Below are 27090 nucleotides of genomic sequence, written 5' to 3' on the forward strand. Positions count from 1 at the left end.
TCGGTCTTGTAGATGAGGAAACAGAGGTTCCAGAGCTGGTCTCTGAAGTGCCCTCTGGCTTGTGATCTGACCTAGCTCTACTGAGGATGTGGACAGTTTTCCATCACACGGCGGTGCTTCTTTTTGCTCCACTGTGAGCGTTACCACTCTGGTGAGACAGTTCTAGCTATGGCTTGCCTGTCTGTCATTCTCTGTCCCTTGGAAAACCTATTTCATGGTCCAGTAGAGCAGAATTTCATCCAGTAGCACTTTGACTTGGTGGCTTCAAAGTGTGGTACCACCCTCCAGCTGGGTTTGGGGCAGTAATGCTTAACAGTCTGGTAGTTAAATCAGAAACAATAATAACACAACAGTCAGGTTTGGTCCAACACCCCAGTGATTCCCAAACCTCATGCTATAAGTGCAAGAGGTGGGAGGGGACGGATGAGTCTGTGACTCTGTAGAATTCCTGCCATGTTTTTCTATAGCCAGACAGAGCAAGAAATTCCATTTAGCCATGACCCCAAAGCCATGATCCCACTCTGTGGTTGAACAAACTTGTGCTTCATTGACAGGTTCAATGCTGACAGGCTGAGAATAACTGAAACAATTAATTCTAAAATTATCCCCAAGACAAATCTCTTTTTGTCCAAAAATTCTAGGCTGCTTTAATGTCTGGAGTGTGTGGTATTTGGGTTTTTCTTTCAACATTAAATGACAAATTCCAGTCCCAGGGCTCTAGAGTCTCCAGAAATGGAGGGTCCTAACTTGTGTGTGCCCCCCTTTCCAGGTGTGAGTGCCCCAATGTGATGAGGCAGCAGACTTGCAGACTTCAGTCCCCTCACACGCTCTGACAAGGGTGGCTTGGTTCGCAGGTCACATCAGGATAATGCAAACTGAGCTATGCATTTACTGTAATTCTAATCAGATGACTCTATAATTGGAAGAACCCCAGTGGCATTCTGTCTTTGGAATCTTCTCCATTAAGTGACTGAACGAGGGCCAGGGGACCTTTGCTTGCCCCAAATGTAGGTCCTGATGGAGATGTTGGAATCTGGGTACTGTGTTCCATTTTCCTTTTGTTGGTAAGATGCTAAATCAGTCTGGAATTGGCACATCATGTGTATCGCAATCATTTCCCCTCTTCTCTTAGTAATGTCTGGCCAGTTGCATTTCTAACAGTAAAGAACAAGTGGGATGCCCATAGTGTGTATATGGCAGGACAGTGGGGGCAATACCTGTGTATAAGCTTCATGACAGTGACTGAATATTTTTGGTGAACATTTCCAAGTTTAGACTGTGCTCAGGTTTGGTCATGGTTGTCTAAGATCATAAGAATAATAATCTGAATTTCTTAATCTTTCTGGATACATCTGTCAGAAACAATAAAGACAAATGTATTGAGGAAGCAGATTGTAGTAGGAACTTCACAAAGTATTGGATCATTTGGGGAAATACAGAAATGAGTCAGATCTAAACCCTGACCTTGAAGAGCTCATATTTGGAGAGAGCTATAAGTCAAGCTCATAACAATTATAATCCAAGATAGAAAGTACGAGTTCTGTGGCATTGCGATTTAGAGGAAGGAAAGATCATTCTTAATGGGAATATCTGGCTTGGCTTCTTGGAGGAGGTGGGTTTTGAGCCACACTTCAAAGCATGGGAGGTTACCCGGTTCAGGGAAAAACCAGGGGAAGAGAGTTACAGGAGCAAAGGTGAGATGGGAAATGTGAGGATGTGGGTATTGGTGAGCATGTCTTTAAGCAGCCAGGGTGACTTGGACTTTACCAGGGTCAGCAATCTGGGTCAGATTCTTTATGTCAGTATTTCTCAAGCCTCCTGTGCAGACACATGGGGATCTTATTAAAATCAAATTCTGAAGCAGTAATGAGTGGGGCCTGAAATTCTGCATTTGGAAAAAAACTCTGAAGTGATGCTGATGCTGCTGGTCTGAGGATCACTTCAAGCAATGAGGAACCACTAAGGATTTTTTAAATTTTCTTGGAAATTTTATTTTATGTTGGAGTACAGTTGATTAACAGTGTTATGTTAGCTTCAGATGTGCAGCAAAGATCACTGAGGGAAGTAGGAAACAGTAGGGAAGGAATTGCTGCAATAACCAGCCTTATACATCCCTTTAAGGAGGCATTTGGAGAAGGCGATGGCAACCCACTCCAGTATTCGTGCCTGGAGAATCCCAGGAACAGGGGGCTGCTGTCTATGGGGTTGTACAGAGTCGGACACGACTGAAGCGACTTAGCAGCAGCAGCAGCAAGGAGACATTTTCAGGTTGTCTCACACACACACACACACACACACACACACACGACTGGTACAGCAAGCAAGATTCAGGTGAATGTTTGCTTTCTGTCCTTCTTTCCTCAATTGCACTGACTCAAAAATCCAGTTAGAGGGTGAAAGCGGACAAGGGGTGGAAAGATATTCAAGACTTGGATTCAAGAAACCAGGTACGACACAAATCACAATATAAAAGCTGTTTTGGTTTCAGAAGTGGTTTCTTCTCCTGAACTGTTGAAGGGAAGAAGTGAGCTGATGATGGCCTTTGTATTTGAAACCAATTGAAATCCTGGCCCTCTGGCTTGGTCATTAATACAGTTTGTAATATGATGATAGTACTTTCATTATACTATGGACAAAAGAATAGAGATCAGAAGATCTGACCTTAATCCTCTAACCTTTCAGAGTGTCACATGAAGTTCCTCATCTAGAACATTTAAGAATCAACCTTTAACTGGCCAGCTCTCAGTTCTTCATAAAAACCAAATGAGCCAATGAATCTGAAGGGGCTTCTTAGGCTGATAAGCGCCTTGCAGGTGAAGCACCTGCCGGGTGTAAGGGCTGCCTCTTATTACTGCAGATGAAGACGTTAGTCTTTTCTCTGCTCTTGGGAACTGCTAGTGGCATGATTAGCATCTGTGGGGAGGGGCCTACGGCAGCCTCAGGGGCAAGGCCCCAGGCACTATGGTGTGGGAGGTCGCGCGTGGAGTTTGTGTCCTTTTCACAGCAGGATGCACCTGCAGCCAGCGGGTCAGACTTGCACTCGCATCTGGCTGTATAGCTTCCTGTGATCTCTAGGGAAGTGTCATCAGCTGCTATATTGCCGTGCAAAGCATCCTCTGGGAGTGACGTTGAGGCCAGACTCAGGTGCTTGGGAGCTTCTGCCTGAGTTATGTCTTGTGTTCTCTGCTGCCTAAGGAAGGTTTTCCTGGCTTCAAACCCAGAGCCAGTAACACTGGCAGATGGGGATATTTGTTGAGTAAGGGCAGAGTCAGGAGCATTAAGCCTCCAAGGGCTCAGAGAAAACAGGCAGGACATCAAGAAACAGCCTCTGGGCCAGACAGAGAGGAAGGCAAACAGGTGGCATTCACAGTATGTGGGGAGAGGGGACGATGACTCCTGAGAGTCAGACCTGCAGAGTCAGGAGCCTGGACCAGAGAGTTCATGTTTAGGGAGGATTCTGCTGCATGTCAATCTTGATAGAATTGGGTGTTTTCAAAACAACAGACAAGAGATAACTATGGGGGTCAGGTTCAATCCCCTTATTTTGCACTTGAGGCAACTGAGGTATTTGGTAGGGGCTTGCCCTGGTTACACTCTAAATGAATAGAAGACCCCAGGGTGCATGCCAGGTCTTGTGATTACCTGTTGATGGTTGAAAAGGACCATCATTTTTGCCTCTCTTTGACCTCAGTTTCTTCATTTGGAAAAAGAGGGGATTGGAAGAGCTGTTCTCTCCCTTCTATAATCTTCCAGCTCCAATATTTGATGAGTCCCAGGGACCCAGATTCAATCCCAGCCCAGGACTTCACCCTCTCCGGGTTGTGCTCTGAGGAATCACACCCTCTCCGCTTACTCTCCCTTGGGAATCTGCAATAATGTTTCATCCCTGTTTGCAGACTCACTTTCACAAGAGGAAATCAATAGATTCTTCAAGCGGTTGGACCACAGGATGATGCCTGGGCCTATTTTGTCAACCAGGTGGCTCTGCTGAGGGAAGTCGGATGAGTCATTGTCGGCCAGAAATGTAAATCTGGCCTGAGGCTTCCCTTGCAGCAAAATTTAGGTCAGTAATAATAGTGAGCGTCTGTGCAGCACGTTACAGTTACAAATCACTTTACATACCTCATTTGTTTATCACAACTATTCAGAGATGTCGTGTTATTGTTGTGCCCATTTTGCAGATGAGGAAAATAGGCCCCAGAGGTATGGTAACTTTCCTAAGGTGACAGGAAATGCGAGTGGTCGACCTGGGATTTAGTTGTCTCTTAGGACTTGGTTAAGTCTTTGGGCTTTACAATCCATGTTCCATGCACCACCTCTCTTTATATTAGGCTTCTTACTGCCAACTCAGCTTCCAAGGAACTGAACAATAGCAAGGAAGGTCAATCTGCTTTGTGGCATTTCAGTGGGGAAGCAATGGTTGTAGAACACCAGTGTGGGTACTACAGTCGTGGCAACAGGCCCAGGAACAGACCTTCCATTTCTCAAATGGAAGACCAAGTCTCCTGATTTCCAAACCAGGGCCTTTTTTTTTTTTTTTCTTCTATTTTGTGAAATATAAAACATAATTCAAACACTTAAAAAGAGGATGATGAAAACTATAACATTTCAATAAACTTTCTTGAGTGCATGTGTGTGCTAAATCACTTCAGTCGGTGTTCAACTCTTTGCCACCCTATGGACTATAGCCTGCCAGGTTCCTCTATCCATGGGATTCTCCAAGCAAGAATGTTGGAGTGGGTTGCCATGCCCTTCTCTAGGGTAATCTTTCTGACCCAGGGATTGAACCTGCATCTCCTGCACTGGTAGGTAGATTCTTTGTCACTAGGGCCATTTGGGAAGCCCATTACCCAAATGTTTCTAATTTTATCCACTTCTGAGCTTATAGTGGAATTGTGTACTTTAAGACAATGGCACCCACTCCAGTACTCTTGCCTGGAAAATCCCATGGACGGAGGAGCCTGAGGGGCTGCAGTCCATGGGGTCGCTGAGGGTCAGACATGACTGAGCGACTTCATTTTCACTTTTCACTTTCATGCATTGGAGAAGGCAATGGCAACCCACTCCAGTGTTCTTGCCTGGAGAATCCCAGGGACGGGGGAGCCTGGTGGGCTGCCGTCTATGGGGTTGCACAGAGTCGGACACGACTGAAGTGACTTAGCAGTGGTCCCCTTGAGCCAGGGAGGATTGTACAATTAGTTCTGGCTAACTAGTTGTGAGAAGAGGTGACCATGTCACTTCTAGTCCGGAGCATGTAATTGTTCTTTCTTTTCCTTGACATGGCTGCCAGCAAGAGGGTGGTGGCTGCTCTGTCTGCCTTGGTCCATGAATGACAACAATAGTCAGAGCCCCTTTGCCAACCTACCATGAATGAGCAAAAAAAGCCAAATCTCTGTTGTCTGAAGTGTCTGATTCAGACTTTTGTTACTGTAGCAAAACCTAACCTATCCTGACCTTTATGTTCATCTTCCCACCTCCCTGACTTTGAAGGCATGCTTCAGCTTTTAAAAGAAACAAACATTACCCAAAACAACTGAGTCTCTTTCTAACTTACCTTTTCCCAGCCCTTTTCCTTGACCCCCCCAAACAACCACCACCCAAAGATGGGATGCCTTTGTCCTATTCATGTTGGGTACGTTTATTCCATAAACATGTGTCCAAGACAATATATAGTATTGATTCATGTTTTCTTTACATAAATGATGTAATAATACTGACTTATTCTGCAAATTGCTTTTTTCATTCAATATTATTATTTTAAATATATTGATATTGGTACATAGTTTATTCAATTTAACTTCTACATTGCTTTTCTTTTTCTTAAATGTGTTACAATTTATTAAGCCCATTTTCTTAATAATGGGCTTTAAAATTTCTATTCCTTCACTTCATATTGTCAGACTTTAAGAATTTTAGCTAATCTGATGGATATGAGATGGCATCTCTTAATTTTTAAATCTGCATTTCTTTATTAGTGAAGTTAAGCATTTTACCATATGCCGAGAATCATTTCTCTTTCCACACTTTGCATGTTCATACAGTCTGCCAATGTATCTCGATTGCTTTTAATTCTTCTTATGGATGTATAGGATTTCTCTGCTATATTCAGGGTATTAATTCTTTGTCAGTTACATATGTTGAATGTGCATCTGTGACTTGCTTTTAATTTTTTTTTTTTTTTTTTTGCTGCCCAGTTCTCAGTTGTTGCAAGCCACTGGCTGCCTTCTTCTGGACACACTTAATTTTTCAGATCATGGCAATGACATGGTGAAAACAGCTTGGAGGTGAATTTTGAAAGGCCTGTGTGAGTAAATGTTCCTTGACTCTAAATATCTGTCGTAGGCTCAGGAATGTGTTCTTACAAAAGAATCTGTGAAGGACCTGTTTTGCTTACTCAAGGATCTCATTTGCTAATATAATTCTGTGGTGAAAGCAAAAGAACCAGGTGTAAGTGGAAAAAAAACCTTAGTCACTAAGGCTTGTTTGGGCTGCTCAGTGATGAACACTGGGGTGACAGGTTCTCCTGCCATGGTGAATCCTGGCAAGATTCGTCTGGCTCTCCGGACATTATGCAGCCCCAGCATATGTGGGAGGACGCCTGAAAGAAGTTTCGTCCTCAGGGGTCTCTCCTCTCCACCTACACACCTTGGAGAGCCTTCACCAGGGTGTGATGGTGGGAAGTCTGGGACGCATTCATCAGAAGGTAGGAGAAAGCAGTGTCTTGAAAGTGCCTTTAGCTTTCCAGTGGGGAGAGTCATTTTCAAGCTTTGTTTATCTCTCCATGCCTCAGCTAACCCCAGGAGAAAACCTTAGCTCAGGACAGGAAGCTCAGAGCACCCAAAAGGATGACTACAGAACTCAGGACTATTTATGTCTGCCTCTCACATGTCGCTCCATCTCTGCCCCAGGAGGCCAGGCTGCGCAGGTGCTCTAAGGGCACCTGATACCCCATCACTCCCTAGGAAACCAATGGGCATGGAGGAAGCTGAGCTCTGGGATCAATTACGCTGGTGAAGCTACAAAGGCTAGGGATGAGCCAGGAGTGTCGTGGCTTAGGAACGACTTGCTGAAAAAAGACTCGATGTTCCCAGGTGGAATCCAGTGGCCCCAGGGGGAAGTGACCCAGCATGTCTGGCCCATCGGCCCTAGTGCTTGGCCCGAGGAGCCAGGACACGCCTGCCGTTCCGGCTGACTCACTAGAGTGGCAAATTCTTTTCTCCTGTACAGTCCTCTCATCTTCAAAGGGAATTTATTAAGCCCCACAATGCCATCAGCACTGGGCCAGGTGTCATACTGGCCCATTAGGTGGACACAGGCCTCTGCCCCAGGGAGCGTGCCGAATGAGGTGGAGGATAGCAGCTGAGACTGTTGACATTGTCCGAGATTATCCTGAAGCAGCTGGTACAAACCCTCCTGCTCTTTGCAACAGTGTGTATGAAACTCTCAGCGCATGCTGTGTTCTCTCTTCATCCCCTTGCCTTAGCTCTCTCTGTTCCTTTTGCCTGGAATGCTTTTCCACTCTGTGTGCTTAGTACCTTCAAATGCCAACTCCTAGGCAGAGTCTTGGGCTTCCCTTATGGCTCAGCAGTAAAGAATCTGTCTGCAATGCAGGAGACCTGGGTTCAATCCCTGGGTTGGGAAGATCCCCTGGAGAAGGAAACGGCAAGCCACTCCAATATTCTTGCCTGGGAAATCCCATGGACAGAGGAGCCTGGTGGGCCACAGTCCATGGGGTCTCAAAGAGTTGAACACAACTGAGCACAGCGTACACACACAGGTGGAGTCTTCCCTGACAACCCCGGGTGGAGCTGACCTCTCTGAAGTCTGCATCCACATGGCATTTTGTATCCTTTTTAATATGGCGCATACCATTTATGCCAGAAACTTCTGCTTACTTGTTTATCTTCCTTTGTGGAGTCTGGCTTTCTTGAAGGTGGCTTTTCTGGCTTTTTCCTCTATATTTCCCCACCAAGAATCCAGTAGATTCTCAGTAAACACATGCTGGATTAAGTACAGCAAGGGTACGGCATGTGCTTTCATCTGATTCCACCTTGTGGCATGACTGTAAGCAGGTCACGTGTGTCTGAATCTTAGTTTCCTGCTCTGTAAAATGGGAGCAGGGAGGATAAATAAGGTAGAGGGCCTCCAAGAAGTTTTCTGGCTCTATCATCTATAATTTGAACCTTCTGGTCTAGAAGAAAACTGAGAGTTCATTATAATTCAGTAAAGACCAGGGTACTGTTCTAATTTACATGTATTAAAGGGCCCCATAGATACTTTCCACCTCTAGTCTGTCACCTTTACAAATTAGAATTGTGCAAATTCTCTGACTGAAGCTTCAAGAGGCTTGTGATTGATTACAGGAAGTATATACATTTTATCTTCCCTGGGGAATAAAACTGTTGAACTAAGAGATTCTTTGAAAGGAATTTCTGACTATATCTTCTGATGACTTTTGTCAGCCTGGGTGCTGGGAGGGGTCCTTGCGTGACTGTGCATGTCACCGCAGCATCTCTCTTCCCATGGATGCAGGCTGCATATGTCAGTTCCAGTAGCTTCTGACCCATGGACCAACAGTTTTCCTACACCATCTCTGCCTCTTGAGTTAAAGGTTTGAAATTCCCTGCTTGAATAGTATTGAGTGGCTCTCATCTTCATAAGATGCTGGGTACTCAGTCGCTTCATTCGTGTCTAACTCTTTGCAATGCTATGGATTGTAGCCCACCAGGTTCCTCTATCCATGGGATTTTCCTGGAAAGAATACTGGAGTGGGTTGCCATTTCTTCCTTTAGGGGATCTTCCTGACCCAGGGATCAAACCCGTGTCTCCTGTGTCTCTTGCTCTGTAGGCGGATTCTTTACCACTGAGCCACCATGGAAGTACTTATAAGAAGCTAATAATACACAATTTTGATCTTATCCTGCCTATGAAGAGAGGCAGGACAAAGGTTATTATTGACCCATTTTGCAGATGGAGCTAAGACTCAGACAGGTGAAGTGACTTCAGGAGCTGCATGATTAAGAACTTCTGAGTCTGGCCTAGGGAAAGCCATTTAGAATCCCACTGTTCTAAATTTCATGGACTGCTTTAAAGATTGTTTACATGGCTGTTTTCTTGACTGGTTACCCTGAGGCTTATTATTTGGTGAAACTAGATGCAGGTGAATTCCAGAAGGAAAGAAGGGATCCTAACCAACTTCTGATTTTGTGGCACCAAGAGGCTGTGTTCATTAGTGAGAAGGGAAGTCAGATGAGCTAGGACTGTCCACTGGAGGTTTCTATTGTTAGCATCTTACTTTGCCAGAGAAGGAGTTGTCGCAACCTGAAGGAGGGCCTCCCCCTGAAAGCCTGAGAAGACTCAGATGTAGGGCAGGGCGAGGGGACATCTTAGGGGTGTGGGGTCTTAGTGTCCTCCCTTTATCTCAAATGGAGCTCAAGGCGGGTATAACTTGCTAGTTGTATCTGTGAAATGGAGATGATACATCCTTCCCAGCTTACATCAGGGGGTGATTGTGAGGGTCACATATTATATGGAGGTGACAGTGTTCTGGAAACTCAAAGTGCTAGATGAAAATCAGGCAGCCTCATTCCACTTCCATAACTACAAATGGTCTTACTGGAGGGATGGGCGCTCAGACCAGTGTTCCTTTCCTAAAAGTGGTTGCAAGATGCATTATGCAAGAGAATACATAACATAAAGTATGAATAACCACAGTTCTTGTCAGAACACTGGAGAGGATTAAGCTAGGTAATGATGTAAGGGCATTTTAAAATGGTAACAACTGCTATTGTTATGACATTCTTGTTCCTCAAAGGTTAAAAGGTAGTTCTTAATAACCTGAATGGAATTTACCCAAACCTTCTGTGGTGCTATTTATGTTGTAGCCCTGCCTCATCCTGGGACTAGTTTTACTTGGCTGAGAAGTAATGAGATGGGCTGGGCTGGAACTCCTCTGCTCAGACTTTATTTCTCATATACCTTTTGTATGCTCTTTCTGAGTCAATGGCTCTAGCTTTCTATAACAACCTATAGGCTTCTGGTCCCTTTAGCGCTAACTGATCCCTGAGGACTAATTCCTTTCAGAAGAGGGTTTGTTTGTTTGTTTGTTTCCTTTCTTTTACCTGGGGGAAAAATAGTTATTCTTATAAATTGTGAAGGAAAACTCCTTGGGAACCTAAAAAACACTTGAAGTGAGTAGGGTGCAAACTTATCTTAATAATATCAAAGGAAAGCATACATGCTTTTTATTTCCTAAGAGAGGTAGAGGCACCTTATGATATGGGATATGCACTGAAGATATTAAATTGTAAATGAAAAATTAAAGCCATAAAAATAGCAAGAAGACAAATATGTTAATTATAAGGCTTTCTCAGTACATTACTGCAATTGAACGTTAAATATATCTCTGAGCTTCCTGGCAAGCCAGGCAAAAAGTAAACAAGATGACTTACATTATGTTCTTTTTCTGATTGAAGGGAGTGTCTTGATTGTTTGAATTTTTTTCTGGTACTAATGTTGAAACCAAATTTCATACCGAGTAATCCTCAAAGGTAATGAATCTCTTTAGCAAGAGTTTTACGTCTAATGCAGGAAAGTTCTTATATCTCCCTCTTGTTCCCCCTTTTGAATTCAGAGACTCATATTAACTATGCCTAAATTTCTTCCCCTAGATATTCCAAAGTCACCTCAAACTGAACATATACCAAACTGAACTTCTTTCTGAAATTAGTTCATTCTCCTGGGTTCATTAATTCAGTTAAAGCAGCACATACACAAGCTGTCCTTGCCATAGAAATCTAAGGATTGGAGCTTCAGCTTAAGCATCTTATGGCCTAATTCTTACATCCGTACATGACTACTGGAAAAACCATAGCTTTAACTATATGGACCTTTGTCTGCAAAGTGATGTCTCTGCTTCTTAACATGCTGCCTAGGTCTATCATAGCTTTCCTTCCAAGGAGCAAGCGTCTTTTAATTTCATGGTTCCCATCACTCCTATCATTTGTTTAGATGACTCTAACCCTAACCTCCAGCCTGCACCCAATCCATCCTAGAGACTCTCTCTCTTGATTTTGTTTAAATCCACCCTCTGGATTTGTTTAAATCCATCACCACTAATTTAGGTCTCACCTGGGCTACTGCAATGGCTTTTTAATTTGCTTTCTTATGATTTCAACCTATTTTGAACACTGCTTCTCTAGAAATGGATCTATAAAAGTACAAACTGAATCCTTCTGCAGGTTTTCCAAAGGCTATGCATGGCCTTCACCATGAGATCTATACTCCATGCTTGGCAGGTGAGAGTTTCCAGCCTCATCTGCCAGCACACCTCTTACAAATTCTCTATCACAGTCTACTTGTTCCCTTAGCATACATCACGCTCCTGACTCTGTGCTTTGCACCACCTATTCCTTCTGCCTAGAGATCCCTCCTATCTTGCAAACATGGCATCCTCCATTCTGGAAAGCACTTCTCATCCCCTCTCAACCCCCACCATAGTTAGGTGCTCGCTGCTCTGGAGACCCCAGGACCTAGCATATCTCAGTTATACTTAACACATGGTGCTGTAACCATTGGCTTTGTTTCTGAATCCTCCAAGAACATTAACTCTTTTGGGAGCAACAGTGGTGGAGTTTGTTTTCTTGGGCTCCAAAATCACTACAGATGGTGATGGGAACCATGAAATTAAAAGACATCACTCCTTGGAAGGAAAGCTATGACAAACCTAGACAATGTGTTAAAAAGCAGAGACATCACTTTACTGGGGCTTCCCTGATAGCTCAGTTGGTAAAGAATCCTCCTGCAGGGCTGGAGACCTCTGTTCGATTCCAGGGTTGGGAAGATCCGCTGGAGGAGGGATAGGCTACCCACTCCAGTATTCTTGGGCTTCCATTGTGGCTCAGCTGGTAAAGAATCTGCCTGCAATGCAGGAAACCTGGGTTCAATCCCTGGGTTGGGAAGATCCCCTGGAGAAGGGAAAGACTACCCACTCCAGAATTTTGGCCTGGAGAATTCCATGAACTATATAGTCCATGGGGTCACTAAGAGTCAGATGCGACTGAGTGCCTTTCACTTTCAGTTTGCTGACAAAGGTCCATATAGTTAAAGCTATGGTTTTTCCAGTAGTCATGTACAGATGTAAAAATTAGACCATAAGATGCTTAAGTTGAAGCTCCAATCCTTTGGCTACCTGATGCAAAGACCTGAATCATTGAAAAAGACCCTGATGCTAGGAAAGATTAAAGGCAAGAGATGGGCAAAAGATTGAAGGCAATAGAGGATGAGACGGTTGGATAGCATCACCGACTCAAAGGACAAGAGATAGTGAAGGACAGAAAGCCTGGTGTGCTACTGTCCATGGGATCGAAAAGAGTCTACATGACTTAGCAACTGAAAAACAACAAAAGACAGAAATGGAATCTCATTCATCCTTAGTCTCCAGCTCTATATGTGTGTCTGACATAATTGGAGCCTGATAAGTATTTGTTGACCAAATGGGTGGAAGAAAAGATAGAACACTGTTTGACATGCCCCAGTGAGGTCAAGTTTAGGATGTGTTCACTAGCAATACAGGGATCCACAGAACTTTTTCTTTAAGATATCTAGAGGAGTGGGTAGAGAGAGAGTGCTTTAGGGAAACCTCCCTTGAAGGCATCTTTCTGTGCCAGCCTTTGGTAGCAGCTGGTGGCTGACAATGAATGGTCTTGTTTGCAGAGACCTCGGTGACTGATATCCTGTGTGCCAACCAGACAAATCTATACGTCTTGATCATCCTATATGTGGGTGGATGGGTACTATTAATACTATTCTATTAAGAGAAGAAAGAAGCCTTGGCCAGGTCATGGATTATGATGGTGTCTTCCTGGGTTTCCCTCAAGAAGTATTACTTTCCATCTATGCCCTGGCACAGCATGGATTGAGCCCTTTCCTTGCTCCACTCCATTGAGTTTTGCATCATGTACCATTTTTGTCATAGGCATCTTTATTAACAGGGGCACTTGTATAAAATACAGATTTCCCCAGGCCCCCTCATCCCCTCAGAGATGGTCTCCAGGTTGGCTGGGGAAATCTATCAAGTAAGCTCCATTGCCTAGCTCCTCGCTGACCCTTTCCCAGCTCTAGACTGACAGAGCCTGGGCTCAATCTTGTTTTTAACCTCCATGGGTCATTTGGTGTGAAGGTCTGTGGGCACAAGTAATTTCCAATGTCCCTGGGCCCAGCACAGCAGAGCTTGACCACCCCACAGTCCTGGGGGCTGCTCTCTTCATGTCACACCGATCCCGCCTGGGAGGAGCTCTACTCCAGGGAAGGGATTTGAGCTCCTGTGCAGGGCTTTTCCAGTGTGGTGTTGGTTGATAATTCTTACGAATAGCCATGACCAGTAATCCATTTTTGGAAGTTAATCATAATCACTCAAAGCCCAGTAGGATTTTGCTGTTCTCAAAACACTCGCACTGGTGTGATTGCCTTTGATCTCACGGTAGCCCTATGAGGCAAGTAAACCAGGGCTGTTCCCATTTTACAGATGTAGAAACTGAGACTCAGAGAAGGCAGGTGACTTATAAAAGTTCACACAGATGGGATTGCTAACCCTTGGTCTCAAGTTTCCTGACTCCATCTTGATGCTGTGTTCTGTTTTACCTTGCTTACTGATCTATTATCAGATTTGCAAGTTGAAGAAGAGGAACATTACTTAGGATGATAGAACGGTATTTTAGGGCTCATCAATGTCCATAAAGAAATCCACAATTGAGATTTTCTATAAAAATGCTAAGTACAAATTTAAATAAAAATGTTCATCTTTGAATTACTGGAGGAACAGACACTGTGACTAGATATTAAAACTTGAACCTTGTGTATTAAGAAGTGTTCCGAAGTCCATTATACCAACCTCAGCATTGAGCAAAGTTTCTGTAGTATGATGGAACTGGCTTGCATTCAGTAGGGAGCGCCAGTTGTGGGCATCTTTTCCTCACTTCATGGTTTAGTAATATCACATCAGTAGCTTGAAATCAGCCTGGCGCTAGAATTTACCCCACGGAAATCAGCAAATGCTACAATTCTGGGCTTTGTCATCCCAGAGAACCAGTTGTTAAACATTTACCATCACACCACTGTTTCCAGCTAACAGTGACTGGCACACACTAAGAATTTGAAAATTCTTCTCTGTCTCTGTGTGGGACAATCTTCAGTTTTCCATTCTAACCACAAGTCGTACCCCATTCATGGACTATGCCATTCCTTAAACATGAGATTCTTTTCAGCTGAGCTTGCAAAACCAAGGTGTATGGGCTTCTACCAATAGTCCTTCATATTTGTACAGTTTGCAGATTGTTTGCATACCCCTCATTACCTCAGAGCTTTCTTCGGTCTGTGGGGCAGATGCCTTCTCCTTTCAGTAGAAAGGAAGGTCCTGAAGATCCCACAAAGGATGTGACCACTCGCAATGTCACAGGCCTAATGAGTGCAGACAGGGGCTTGAATCCTTGTTCTGTGCTCCTTCCCCTGGTACCAGGCGCCCTCCTTCACCCAGGACCCTTGCAATACCTGTAGCTCAGGCTGTGGTCTTGGTCATGGATAAGGTTTGCCTAGATGCAGTCTGGGGTGTAATATGTCTCTTAGCCTTTGGCAGAAAAGGACAAACAGGCTAGCTTGGGAGTTTCTGCAAATAACAGCTTGCCCCACTTTACTGGTCTCATTCAAGGGCAGAAGTCTACTTTCCCTCCCCCTTAGCCTTGATCCTCTCTTTGATTCCTTTAAAAACTATTCTGGAGACTTTGTGTCTTTAGGTCCTGCTCTCAGCAGAAATTTGGAGCCTCCTGAGTGACCAGCATTAATGCCCCACTTCCCCTCTTGCACAACTCCCAGCTTCTCGACTGCCCAGTGATGGAATTATTGATTGGTAAGCATTTCACAACACATTTTCAAAACATGCTGAAGGTCAAGAATTAATGACTCACGGGCAGTCACATTTCTGTCTGCCATGGCCCTTCTACGTTATATTAGTGAGGTTGGTGAATATAAGACCAGGGAGAAACTGAGATAAAAGTCAACTCTGTCCAACTCTGGCCAGCAGGACTATTTAGTGGCTGAAAAAAAAATAATTCTTGGTCTTCTCTTTAGTGCGTGTTCTGTGGAATCACTTGATTTTTAATACCAGGTATCTTGAAGAATATAAGATGAAATTGAAGGATTTCAGGACTGATTTTGCCACCAACTTATCCCAGTAGGTCAGAGTACCAGGGAAGTACTCAGCTGAAGAAAAAGGCCAGGGTGATATATGGAGGAGGGGGGTGTGGTGGGGGTAGGTGGGACTATACTTCTCTCTCAGTCTGTGATTGTACAGCGGTCCTTTAGACCTGTAGAGAGATAACCCCGGATCCAGTCTTGTAGATAACTGTTCATCTCCTTGAAAAAGTGAACATTGTTAGTCGCTCAGTTGTGTCTGACTCTCTTGTGACCCTATGGACTGCTGTGTGTGTGCTAAGTCGCTTCAGTCATGTCCTATTCTTTGCGACCCCATGGACTGTAGCCCACCAGGCTGCTCTGTCCGTGGGATTCTCCAGGCAAAAATACTGGAGTGGGTTGCCATGCCCTCCTCCAGGGGAGCTTCCTGACCTGTGTCTCACATCGAACCTATGTCTCATGTCTCCTGCACTGGCAGGCGGGTTCTTTACCACTAGCGCAACCTTGGAAGCCCATGGACTATTGTCCACAGCCTTTTTTTCAGGTAAAAATACTGGAGCGGGTAGTCTTTCCCTTCTCCAGGGGATCTTCCCGACCCAGGGCTCAAATCCTGGTCTCTTGTATTGCAGGCAGATTCTTTACCAGCTGAACCACCAGGGAAGCCCATTCACCTTTTGTTTGAGGCCAATAAGAACTCCTCTTGGGATACTGTGGAAGAGCACCTAGCACCAAGAGTTCCAGACCAACTGGTTCACTCTTAACTTGGCCACCTATGATTTGCATACACTAACAAGTTGCTAAACCTGTTAGAGCTTTAGTTTCCTCACCTGTGAAATGAAGACAATGACAAAGGCCTCCTTTCAGAGGGTTGTTTCAAAGATCAAGTGATAAAGTGTATGCAAACTTTTTGGGTACAAACTCTAATGCATAAAAGACCTACAGTCTGATTCTCCATGGGCTGGTTTAGAGGTTTGGGGGCAAAGAATAGCAAGGGGATATTTTTTTCTTCTTGATATGAAAATTTTTTCTCACCTTTTTCCCCCTAAAGTAATCTAATTTGCAGAATTAGAATTTCTGAATGCCTTTTCAGGAACAATTATGGAACTGAAAATTTCTTCATCATTCTCCTGTAGGTGTTCATACTCTAAATACCTGGAAGGTCCTTTAATATCATCACAGAAGTAAGTGTTTTGTAGTTGAAGTAATTAGTGGTGTTTGCACTGCAGTACTCTTGCATGGAAAATCCCACAGACGGAGGAGCCTGGTGGGCTGCAGTCCATGGGGTCGCTAAGAGTCGGACACGACTGAGCAACTACATTTTCACTTTTCACTTTCATGCATTGGAGAAGGAAATGGCAACCCATTCCATTGTTCTTGCCTGGAGAATCCCAGGGACAGGAGAGCCTGGTGGGCTGCCGTCTATGGGGTCGCATAGAGTCGGACACGACTGAAGTGACTTAGCAGCAGCAGCAGCAGCACCTCCTTTACTTACCAGCATAGCCCCTCCCCACCCATACACCCACATAGCCCCCTCCCTCTCCAAGCTCATGTGGGCAGCATCGCTCCCCTCACCCCTGACTAGAGGAACAAACCAGTAAAAAAAGGAAGTAAATTCACTTATGTAAAGTACATTCTGGGTGAGGAAAGGCAAGCATGTCTTTGTCTTCTCTTCAGGACATATCAGGACTTACAGAGAACTTGGCAGTCTCCCGCTCTCACCTCTTCATTGTAAAAAAGAGCCACAAGGCTCAGAGCTGAGAAATGACTTCACCAGGGTCACATGGCTAGCTGGGGCAGCATCAGGATTCAAGTCCCCATCCCCTGACTTCTCCTACTCCTCTCTCTATTACACCAGATGTGGAGAGGACACAGAGAACATGAAAGTAGAAAGAAAAGAATACATTCTGGTTGGATATCTTGGGCTTCTGGTTTTCAAGGATAGTTTTATGATCAGTGGCAATGATGCCTCAAAAGCTATGGTGACTAGCTTGAATGAACTTCTGTAACAAACTCTTATCACAGCACATGATGCGTCAAACACCTGCTAGATCTGAGCGCTGGCACCAAAGCTGATTTCATGGTCAAAGAAAAGAGGGGGAAAGAAACTTGGCTGAACAAAGCTGGCAGACTTTTCACTAGAAAATTCACAGGTAATTTCTGTAGGAACAGGAACACATTTCCAAAGGCTTTTAAAATGTCTTTAAATGTGAGAGGGTGAATTTACCAATTAATGAGGTAAAGGCCACTGAGGACCGTTTGGTGCCTAAGGCCTCTTCCAGACTGGTCCCTTCTACCTGCCTTGGTCAGAGTCCTAGCAGCCTCAGGATGGGCAGGTTCAGAGGTTTGCCCTGAGGTTACTGATTTCCATCTAGGCTCCCACACAAACACATTCCAAAGACTCGGGCTTCTCCATGGAATCTCTTCTCATTACCAGATGAAGTCAGAGGGGCAGGGGCCATCTGTCTCTCAAACAGAGTCTACCCATACAAAGTGGATTCTTTAGCCTACTATGGAGGTCAACCTACATCAACAGAACAGGCAGTGGTCAAACACATGGTCACTTCCCTTTGGCTACCTACAAATATTTGAGCTGCAAGGTCTGTTCATTTGTTTACTCTTCTAATAGCTATTATTGGGAGAGCATAGGGTTAGAATCCCCATGGGATGTGTGGCTTGCTGGACCTCAGTTTCCTCACTTGTAGGGTGCTACTCATTGTCTGCCTTGTGGACCTTGCTAGTTGTTTCAGGAATCATTTGAATGACACATGGAAGTGCTGTTTCAACCCTAAAGGCTGCTGTGAGAGTAAAGGATTGTTGCTACTACTCTGTGTCCAACAATGTGCTAGGCACCAGGAGGATAACAAGAGAAACGTAAGAGATGATCCCTACACTCCAGGAACCTATAACTCTGTATTAGGAAACAAGACAATTCATTCGGGTATCCAAATGAAATATGCGAAACGCCTCAAGGCTTTATTAACTGCTTAAATGATGGGTAAAGACTCTAAGATTTGTAGGAGCTCAGAGAAGCTGAGATCATCAGCCAGGCTGGAGATGTTGGGAATGATTCCTGGAGGAGGTAAGGCTTGAGTTGGGTGATGAAGTAGACAAAGAAGACAGAAAATCTCTACATCAGGGTGTGGCATAATGGAGTCAAATAGTGGAAGACTTTCTTGGTAGATCAATCCACTTGGCGTTAGAGTTACCATCAAGCTTGAGTTATGGATTTAAGGATTTGAGAGAGTTATTGGAAAGAGAAAGTCAGGACAGTTTTTAGGTCAATAATAAGCCATGATAATAATTTAGGAGGACTCACATATGAAAGATGGACTTGTGGGGAGATACAGGAGAGAAAGGGGATGGTGGGGGAGTCCAGACTCAGGATGCTGTGGTTTGGACCAGACCAACGGAAACGGTAAGAGCAGGAATTACATGTAAGTGAAAGAGTTCTGCTTGTAACAAGAGAACAAGTCACCTTATTAAACTTTCCTCCTTTGTTCGTGTCTCAACTTTGGGATTTGAGTTAAATTGGTCAAGGAGGAGCAAGAAATAGGGAGCATCTCTATGTGAACACTGGAAGATTCCAGAAAACCCAAATTGGTCTCACAGTGTCTATTTCTCTCTGCATAAAAAAAGGATTTGAAGTTACTGGCTGATCCAAAGAAACATAGATTTAGGAGATGGCCAAAATCATAAAGTTCACCTGTTCACACCTGTGGCCAATTTCAGAACTTCTGCTCCAATATCTCCAGGAAATACGCATCCGTTCTCTTCTTAAACTTCTCTAGTGAAGAGCATTCACTAGTGCTTGAGGAAGACCTGTAGTTAGTTGTATCTGTGCTTCACAATTTTTAAACCTTGAACTTTTGTGAATTTCCATAATTGATTCTCTTATTTGTCCCCAGAGGCATCCAGAACTTTTTACATTCCTTTCACATCTTCTTGATTCAGTCATTTAATTGCAGAAGCAGGGCCTACCTTCTAAGTTTTCCTTGTCTCTAACACTTATAAATTACCTTTTAAATTAAATAATTGAAGTGCCACAAAATCTCATTACTTCTATTTTTGGTTATCACTTGACCCCAAGAAAAGAGACTTTGACTCTGGACTTTACAGAAAAAATAAATAAATAAAAAAAGAAAGAGAAAATTAGGATCCTTCTTATCCTTCTTTCCTTACTTCGACTGGGGTGTTTTATCTGCCTTGTACAAAAGTCAGGTCCCACAAAATAGGTGTTTTCATCTCTTTCCTTTTTCACCTGAGTGGCTGGATATCTTTCCAGGGATTTAGTATCAGAAATCAAATCCAAGAAGTTTAACTCAGTTCAGGAGTCCTGCCAAGCAGAGGGTGAAGTCAGGTCAATTAGAGGGGGCAGCAAACAGGAAGCTTTTAAAAAGCTGCTGCTGTATATTTCTTTACCATCTGAGCCACCAGGGCTGTATATTTGGAGCAGAAAACAGCTTTAGTCAGTAGCAGTTTTTAATTAATAAAACATAAAATAAATCATTACCATCACCATTGCCACCATCATCACCAACATCAACCAGGCAAACCCTCAAATGTCTTCACTGACACAGAAGGAAGATTTGTATAAACACACTACTGTTCTCTTATGGCCTTTACTGTTGTCTAAGCAAGTTATATTGACATGGTCTCTTGGAGGCTATGTTGCAGAAAAACTTCAGTATTTGCTTGAAAAGTTTAGGGTATAAAGGATCATCTTAACAGAACATAGAAAATGCTCCATCAGATCAAAACCAACAAGTAAACAAACAGAAGCAGGTCAGTTCTCTTTCTGGCACTGAGCAGGACCATATGCTTCCAGAGATGATAATTTAAAAATAGCCTGTCACACAGCTCACATTGTCACCCTGGGACATGGTGGGGGTGGGAAGTATTGCCTCACACTTAATGATAGTGACACTTCACATTTGTCCCAACCTGTTTTCAAAGCAACTCGGAGTACTTTCCAGTTATTAATTTTTCTTAAAAAAAAAAAAAAAAAAGTCGAATCCTTCTGGAGTCCCTAGAAGTTGAGTAGGAGCTGGTACGAGTCTTCCCACTTTACAGAGAAGATGACTGAGGTATTGAAAGATAAAGTTACTAAGGATTACGGGGTGACTCAGGGATTAGTCTTGTGCTGTTCGAAGCACGCTGGGCTGACAACTGCAGCAACATCCTGGGCTGTGAGAGCCACGAGTTCATAGGATGTTGCACAAAAAAGAGAGACAGTTGCTTCCCATTGCTTCTGTTTTGAAATGTACTTGCCTTTCATTGTTAGCATTTCATCAGTTTCCAATTTTAAGGCAAGTGGCTTACTAGCCATGGTGACCTATATTTGCAGACCCATGTACAGAGGCATGACTATAATCACACATCTCTGCACTTTCTGGCAACTGAGATGATTTTATACTCATCATTTCATCAGGTCTGTGTAATGATCTGTAACTTAGGTAGGGCCAGAGGTTTAAGGGAACAAAGGCTCAGGGTGTGAAGGAACTTTTTCACCTTGTGAGTGCAACAGACACCGATGGAAATCCAAGTGTTTTCTCTGCATGTGTGGGATGTTTTCCTGCCCCATGCCTTCATCTAGGTCTAAGCCAAGTGGTGAGACTTGGCTGCAGACTGTGAGTTACTAGGAAAAACATCCCCTTCTGTGCTCAGGTTTGACTCTTCCCTCCATCTCCTAGTTTGATACCCAACACTCAGTTTCTAATTGGTTGCATAACCTTGAAGGGGGGATTCTAGATGTGGCAAAAACCAAAGGAAGCCAGTAATGAACTCCCTTTTCCGGGGGAAGGCAATTTCTTGACATACTGAGAGGTCCAGGCAGATGGTCTGGATACATGTGGAGTTCACTGATGTGTTTATTGAGTAGCCTTAACCCCTATTCCAACTGTAACTCCCTCTGCTCTGTATCATGACCGCTCTCTTTCCAACACCCTAAATTCCCTTGCTGCTTTCCCCTTCATTGGGCAAAACCCCCATCCTGGTGAAATGTGATTATCTTCTTGGTCCTCCTTTGCTTGCAACTAAGCAACAGATGCTGTTAAGAACACTGCGGATCATGTGGTCACTTTAAATTTATGACCACAACCCTCAGTGGATCCTGCCAGTGTGCCCTCTAACACTTTTAGCAAATTTACTTTATCAGGCTCTGGATTGATTTTTTCATACCTTTATCTCCCTCTGAAATCTCCACTGGGCTGCACCCTCTCTGGACCTCAGGATGATGACATTCCTGCTTTGCTATCAGAGGAAATCACTATATCTTTCCACTACCAACTGCTTAATTCACCTGCATCTGGACCCACATACACTGCCTCCTTCTTATTAAGAGGAGGGAGTGTCACAGCCTCTTAAGTTCACTTCTTCCATGTGTCCTCTGGATGTTATCTCCTTTCATGTACTTCTTTCCTGAACATTATTTTCTCTTATTTTGTTACATCCATTCTATTAGCAAACAAATATGTTTTCATAACAACAATTAAAAAACTGCAACTCTCCCTTGACCCTACATATCCCCATAGCTGCCATCCCGTTTCTCTGATGCCTTCACAAAAAAAACTTAAAAAAAGTAAAATCTGTATTTCCTATCTCCTCTGATCAGCTCCCATTCTTTCCTCAACAATGCTCCAAATTTCTTCTGACCCTATACTTAACAGCCCTTATCAAGGTCACCGATGGGATGCACCCAAAGCCAAAATATATTCAACTAACTGGATTATTCGATAGAATGCAGCATGGTTGATCCTTCTGATTTTGAACGTTTTCTTCTCTAGCTTTCTGGGATTCCACACTCATCTCATTTGCCCTTACCTTTTTGTCTCCTTGTCTGGCTCTTTCTCCTCTGTATCAAATTTTGGAGTGCTCAGAGGTTCTTGTTTCAATTCTCTCTCTACTCATCCTAGATAAGCTCCACGAGCCCCAAAGCCTTAATATACTATCTATGTGCAGATGACTTCAAGTTTCTCTCTCCACCTGACTACTCCCTTGAGTTCCAGACTTGATAACTCTAATTGTATATCTAATAGGTGTTTCACACAAACCATGACCCAAACCAAACAATTGATTTATCCCTCTCTCCTCCTCCTATTCCTCCTTCTCAAGTCTTCCCTGTCATGGGAAGTGGTTTGAGCCTCCTAGCTGCTATTTTTTCAGGGTAAATTCTTGAATCATTTTAGTAATTTTCCTGACTTCCTTCAAACCCCATGTTTAATCCATTAGCAAGTTACATTGACCTTTACGTCTAAAATAGGTGTCAACTCAGACCATTTTTCATTATCTCCACAGCAACAATCTTATTCCAACTACCATCATATTCTTTCCCTAGACTCTTGTGCCCCTAGTAATTTTCTGTGCAGTCACAAGAATGATGTTTTGAGAATCACAAATTATGTCACCTCTCTGCCAACTCCTCTTACTATGACCTGTAAAACCATACAGGTCCAGCCCCTGACTTCTGTCTTATTGTTCAGTTGCCAATTTGTGTCGAACTCTCTGTGACCCCATGAGCTGCAGGCTTCCCTGTCCTTCACTGTTTCCCTGAGTTTGCTCAAACTCATGTCCAGTTGAGTCAGTGATGCTATCCAGCTGTCTCATTCTCTGTTGCTCCCTTCTCCTTTTGCCCTCAATCTTTCCTAGCATCAGGGTGTTTTCCAGTAAGTTGGCTCTTTGCATCAGGTGGCCAAAGTATTGGAGCTTCAGCTTCGGCCTTGGTCCTTCCAATGAATATTCAGGGTTGGTTTTCTTTAGGATTGACGGGTTTGATCTCATTGTTGTCCAAGGGACTCCCAACAGTCTTCTCCAGCACCGGAGTTCAAAAGCATTAATTCTTCAGCTCTCAGCCTTCTTTATGGTCCAACTTTCACATCTGTACATGACTACTGGAAGAACCATAGCTTTGACTATATGGACCTTTGTCAACAAAATTACATTTAGCATCATCTCCTTTCAATCTCAGCCTTATCCACAATGTTCACTGTGTTTTTTCTCCCTCAGACTTGCCAACGCTTCCCAACCTGAGGACCTTTGCACTTGCTTTCCCCTTCTGCTAGATGCTCTTCTTGCCCACTTTCAGTGACTGCTTCAACTTATCATTCAGGCCTCAGCACAAATCTTGTCATTCCCTGGGAGCCAATTCACCTGAGCCATGTTGCTAAGGTGGTCCCCTCCAGGACCAAGAAAATAAGTTTCCTCCCCACTTCCCCACCCCTAAACAAGTGTTTTCATTTAGGTTGAATCTGGGTGAATTACACCCTCAACTATTATAAGTGAGTCAGTATAAAAATTAACATTGAAATTTGTGCCTACTCTATCCCTTGTGGTTTAAAAAACATGATTTAAGCGTGTCACTCAGTGATCTTTCTATGAAGGCCCATCAGACGAATTCTTTTAGGCCTAAGGGCTAAAAAGTCTGTTTCTCCTGAGGAACTGGTAATGGGACACTGACTTGCCTTTTTTTTTTTTTTTGGCTTTGCTAACACAAAGCTCAGAGCCACAATCTTGGCTGAATTATTACAAATGTGTAGAACTATAGGACCTGGTTACCTGTGTAGACAGCAGCATTCAATAGAACTTTCTATAATCATGGAAATATTCCACATCTGCAATGTCTAATAAGTAGCCATCAGCTACATGGAGTCATTGGGCACTTGAAAGGTGGCTAGTGGCCCTGGGAGGCTAGATACTTTTTTATTATATTTAGTTTTAATTAATTCAAATTTAAATAGATATATGTGCCATTGGTGCAGAAGGCAGTGGCAACCCACTCCAGTCCTCTTGCCTGGAAAATCCCATGGATGGAGGAGCCTGGTAGGCTGCAGTCCATGGGGTCGCTAAGTGTTGGACACGACTGAGCGACTTCACTTTCACTTTTCACTTTCATGCATTGCAGAAGGAAATGGCAACCCACTCCAGTGTTCTTGCCTGGAGAATCCCAGGGATGGGGGAGCCTGGTGGGCTGCCGTCTCTGAGGTTGCACAGAGTCGGACACGACTGAAGTGACTTAGCAGCAGCAGCAGCAGCAGCATGTGCCATTGGACTTCCCTGGTGACTCAGACAGTAAAGAATCTGCCTGAAGCTTGGGAGACCCGAGTTCAATCCCTGGGTCAGGAAGATTCCCTGGAGAAGGGAATGGCAACCCACTCCAATATTCTTGTCTGGAGGATTCCATGGACGGAAGAACCTGGCAGACCACTGTCCATGGGGTCACAAAGAGTTGGACACAACTGAGCGACTAACACTTTCACTTCACATGTGCCATCGGACCACATGGGCCTGGGTATTCTATGGTTTATCTCCAAGACATTAGAATTTATTTTAATGCACACTTTATTATTGGTTATTGTATTTCATTAATATTTCATTAATCATTTGTGGCTGGTTAAAACACACACACACACACACACACATTTAAATGAGTAATTGAAGATCACGTGGAGAGAGGAGCCTGGCAGGCTACAGTTCATGGCGTTGCAAAGAGTTGGACACGATTGAACATGCATGCTTTAGTATGTTTTTAGCCTTAGGCGACATGGTCAGCAAATGCAGACAATGAGTCTAAAATTCTCCCTCTTTTTGCACAGCTCTGTGGAAAGGCTCTAGCAGTAAGTCTGAGCTCCAGATTCTAACCTTTGTTTTGGAGTTGAACAGGAACTGTGACTCCAAATGAGCCAGCTATTCAGTATGTTCAGATGTAAAATGGGGTTTCTAGAATGATGGCTTGGTGCTTTTGGCATTTGAGATGCCAGATGTGTAGCCCCTGCGCCTATTCCCACGCTTTCTGGAACCTGGAAGCTGGCCCCTGGCTACCTACTTGGAATATAAGGCAGATGTCAGGAGGTGATTTCATTCCTGCCTGTACCTGAGGCAGAGTCACTGATAAACCAGCTTAAAACAAATATGAATCGTCCCATCTTCCAAACATCTTCAGGGAAGGAGAACCCACCCCCAGTACTTAGGTATTTGGATGGTTTTCAATACAGGATGAGCTACCATTTTTTTAATTATATGAAAACATAGAACTGATGTCAGAAGACTTGTGTTTCAATCCCATCTCAGCTACTAACTAGCTATGCAACTTTGATTAAGTCAGTTTCCTTTTCTCTCATATGGGAGGATTGAACAAAATGACATTTAATTTCCTGTCTTACACTAGCCATAACAATAATAGCTAACATTGATTGAGAGCTTAGAATGTGCTGAGGTGCAATACCTTATTTAGTCCTACAGTGGTGACAGTACTATTTCCAGGACAGGAGAAACTGAACTTCAGTGTTTCCTGAGAGTTGGCAAATGGTGGATTCTCTATCTGAACCCCATGGTCTGTGTTCAGGATTCTCTTTCTTACCTATTCTACATTCTCCAGCATTTTGTTTTTTCATTGGCCTGAACACTGTTGTTTTTCTGGAGTTGTCTTAATCCTCTCAACCAAAGCTTCCCAATCTGGGCCCCCGTGGACCCAAATATTGTCTCCTTAGTCCTTGGAGTAATCAGAATCAGTGCGTTGGTTGCCAACATAACAAGTACACAATTATTCGTTTGCCTACTATGCTGTATAAGTATTAATACTATCACTTTCTAAGGATGCCATAATATGGAAAATGTTGGAAAGCATGTCGATTTAGACATACATCATGACTCACTTGAAAGCTTTAGCTTGGACATTTCACAAGTCATCGCACATACATTTTACAAGATTGTATCAGCAAGAGATGTTCTGTCCCACAAATTTACTCCCTCAGATGGGAGTATCACAGTCATTTCTGCATCTCCAACACGTCCATCTCAGAACCATCTCCGAAGCTGATCCTCAGACTAGAAACTATCTTGCTCGGTGATAGGGTAGCATCCCCATATTGGTTAGAATCCTAGAATTTAGAGCCAGAAGGAAGTTTAGAAAATTTAAGGCCAACCCAAAGAAGGTAGAAGATTTTTTCAAGGTCAGTGTCAAAGTTGGAATGAACACTCTGGTCTCTCTCATGCCCAATCCAGAGCCCTTTCCCAATCTGAGCCCCATCTCTTAGACTGAGCAACAGAATTGGTTTTGTTGGGAGATGAGGCAGAGGAAACATAACTGAAATTTCATCTCTCCTCTGCAGATGCCAGGAGCAGTGGAGCACCACTGGCAGAAGAACCTGCCTCCGTGCTCCTTCAAAGGCCACAGACCCATGAGAACCATTCACTGTAGCCTGAGCCACATGCCTAGAGGCCACAGCAGTGCACAGGAAAGTGAGGGGAAGTGGAAACGTGCGAGCAGACGGCTCAAAGCAACGGGCTCACCACCGGAAAAAAAAAATAAAAATAAACACGCTCAGAAATAGTGTAACTGATATGCAAAGGAGATCAAAACAAGGGTTTTTAAAATATCTTGGCTGCTTTAGAGGTGGTGGGGGGTGGTAAATGAAGCGAGGTTACCAATGGTGGTAGGGGAAGGGGGCGATGAGGGGATAGTTCACTGTAGCCTGCTGGGTCATGGGAACCTGGAACCCCCAGGGGCACTTCAAATGAAAATGTGGGAGGTCTAAATCCCCATGGGGAGCTCCAAGGCAGGCATGGACTTGGGAGCAAGAACTGCAGAAACCCTCAGCCCCAGACTCCTCCCTTCCTGACCCCCTTACTGTCCCCTGAGATTCTGTCCCCTCACTGTGTGTCGTGGCCGTTTTCTTGGAGCAGGGCACTGAGGCTCAGAGGAGCCAGCCATGGAGGCACTCGGAAGTCCACCCAACTTGGCTGAACTTCAAGATTCAAGTCCGCAGTTTGGAGCCACGTTTCATGATTACGGGCTGAGCTGAGCAAACGCATGGAAGACAAATTCCCCAATCTCTCAAAGTGCAATTCCCTTTCCTTTCAGTGGGTCATGAGCAACTGCAGACACGCGCTCTCTTCAGAGGAATGGTTTAT

General features: G+C 43.9%; 1 long non-coding RNA gene across 5 annotated transcripts; it reads left to right on the plus strand.

Moving 5' to 3' along the window:
- Window positions 1-920: 920 nt before the first annotated feature.
- LOC100847148 (uncharacterized) lies at window positions 921-26849 on the plus strand. Of its 5 annotated transcripts, XR_009495085.1 has the most exons (7): window positions 921-1064; window positions 3897-4063; window positions 6195-6304; window positions 14790-14902; window positions 16320-16367; window positions 17209-17336; window positions 26289-26849. It is a non-coding gene; the product is annotated as an uncharacterized lncRNA (long non-coding RNA). The 5 variants fall into 5 exon arrangements; XR_009495086.1 differs by lacking the exon at window positions 16320-16367 and having other exon boundaries at window positions 922-1064; window positions 26289-26848; XR_009495084.1 differs by lacking the exon at window positions 17209-17336 and having other exon boundaries at window positions 924-1064; window positions 26289-26845.
- The last annotated feature ends 241 nt before the right edge of the window (window positions 26850-27090 follow it).

Source organism: Bos taurus, chromosome 1 (assembly GCF_002263795.3).
Source record: "Bos taurus isolate L1 Dominette 01449 registration number 42190680 breed Hereford chromosome 1, ARS-UCD2.0, whole genome shotgun sequence".
Taxonomy (NCBI): Eukaryota; Metazoa; Chordata; class Mammalia; order Artiodactyla; family Bovidae; genus Bos; species Bos taurus.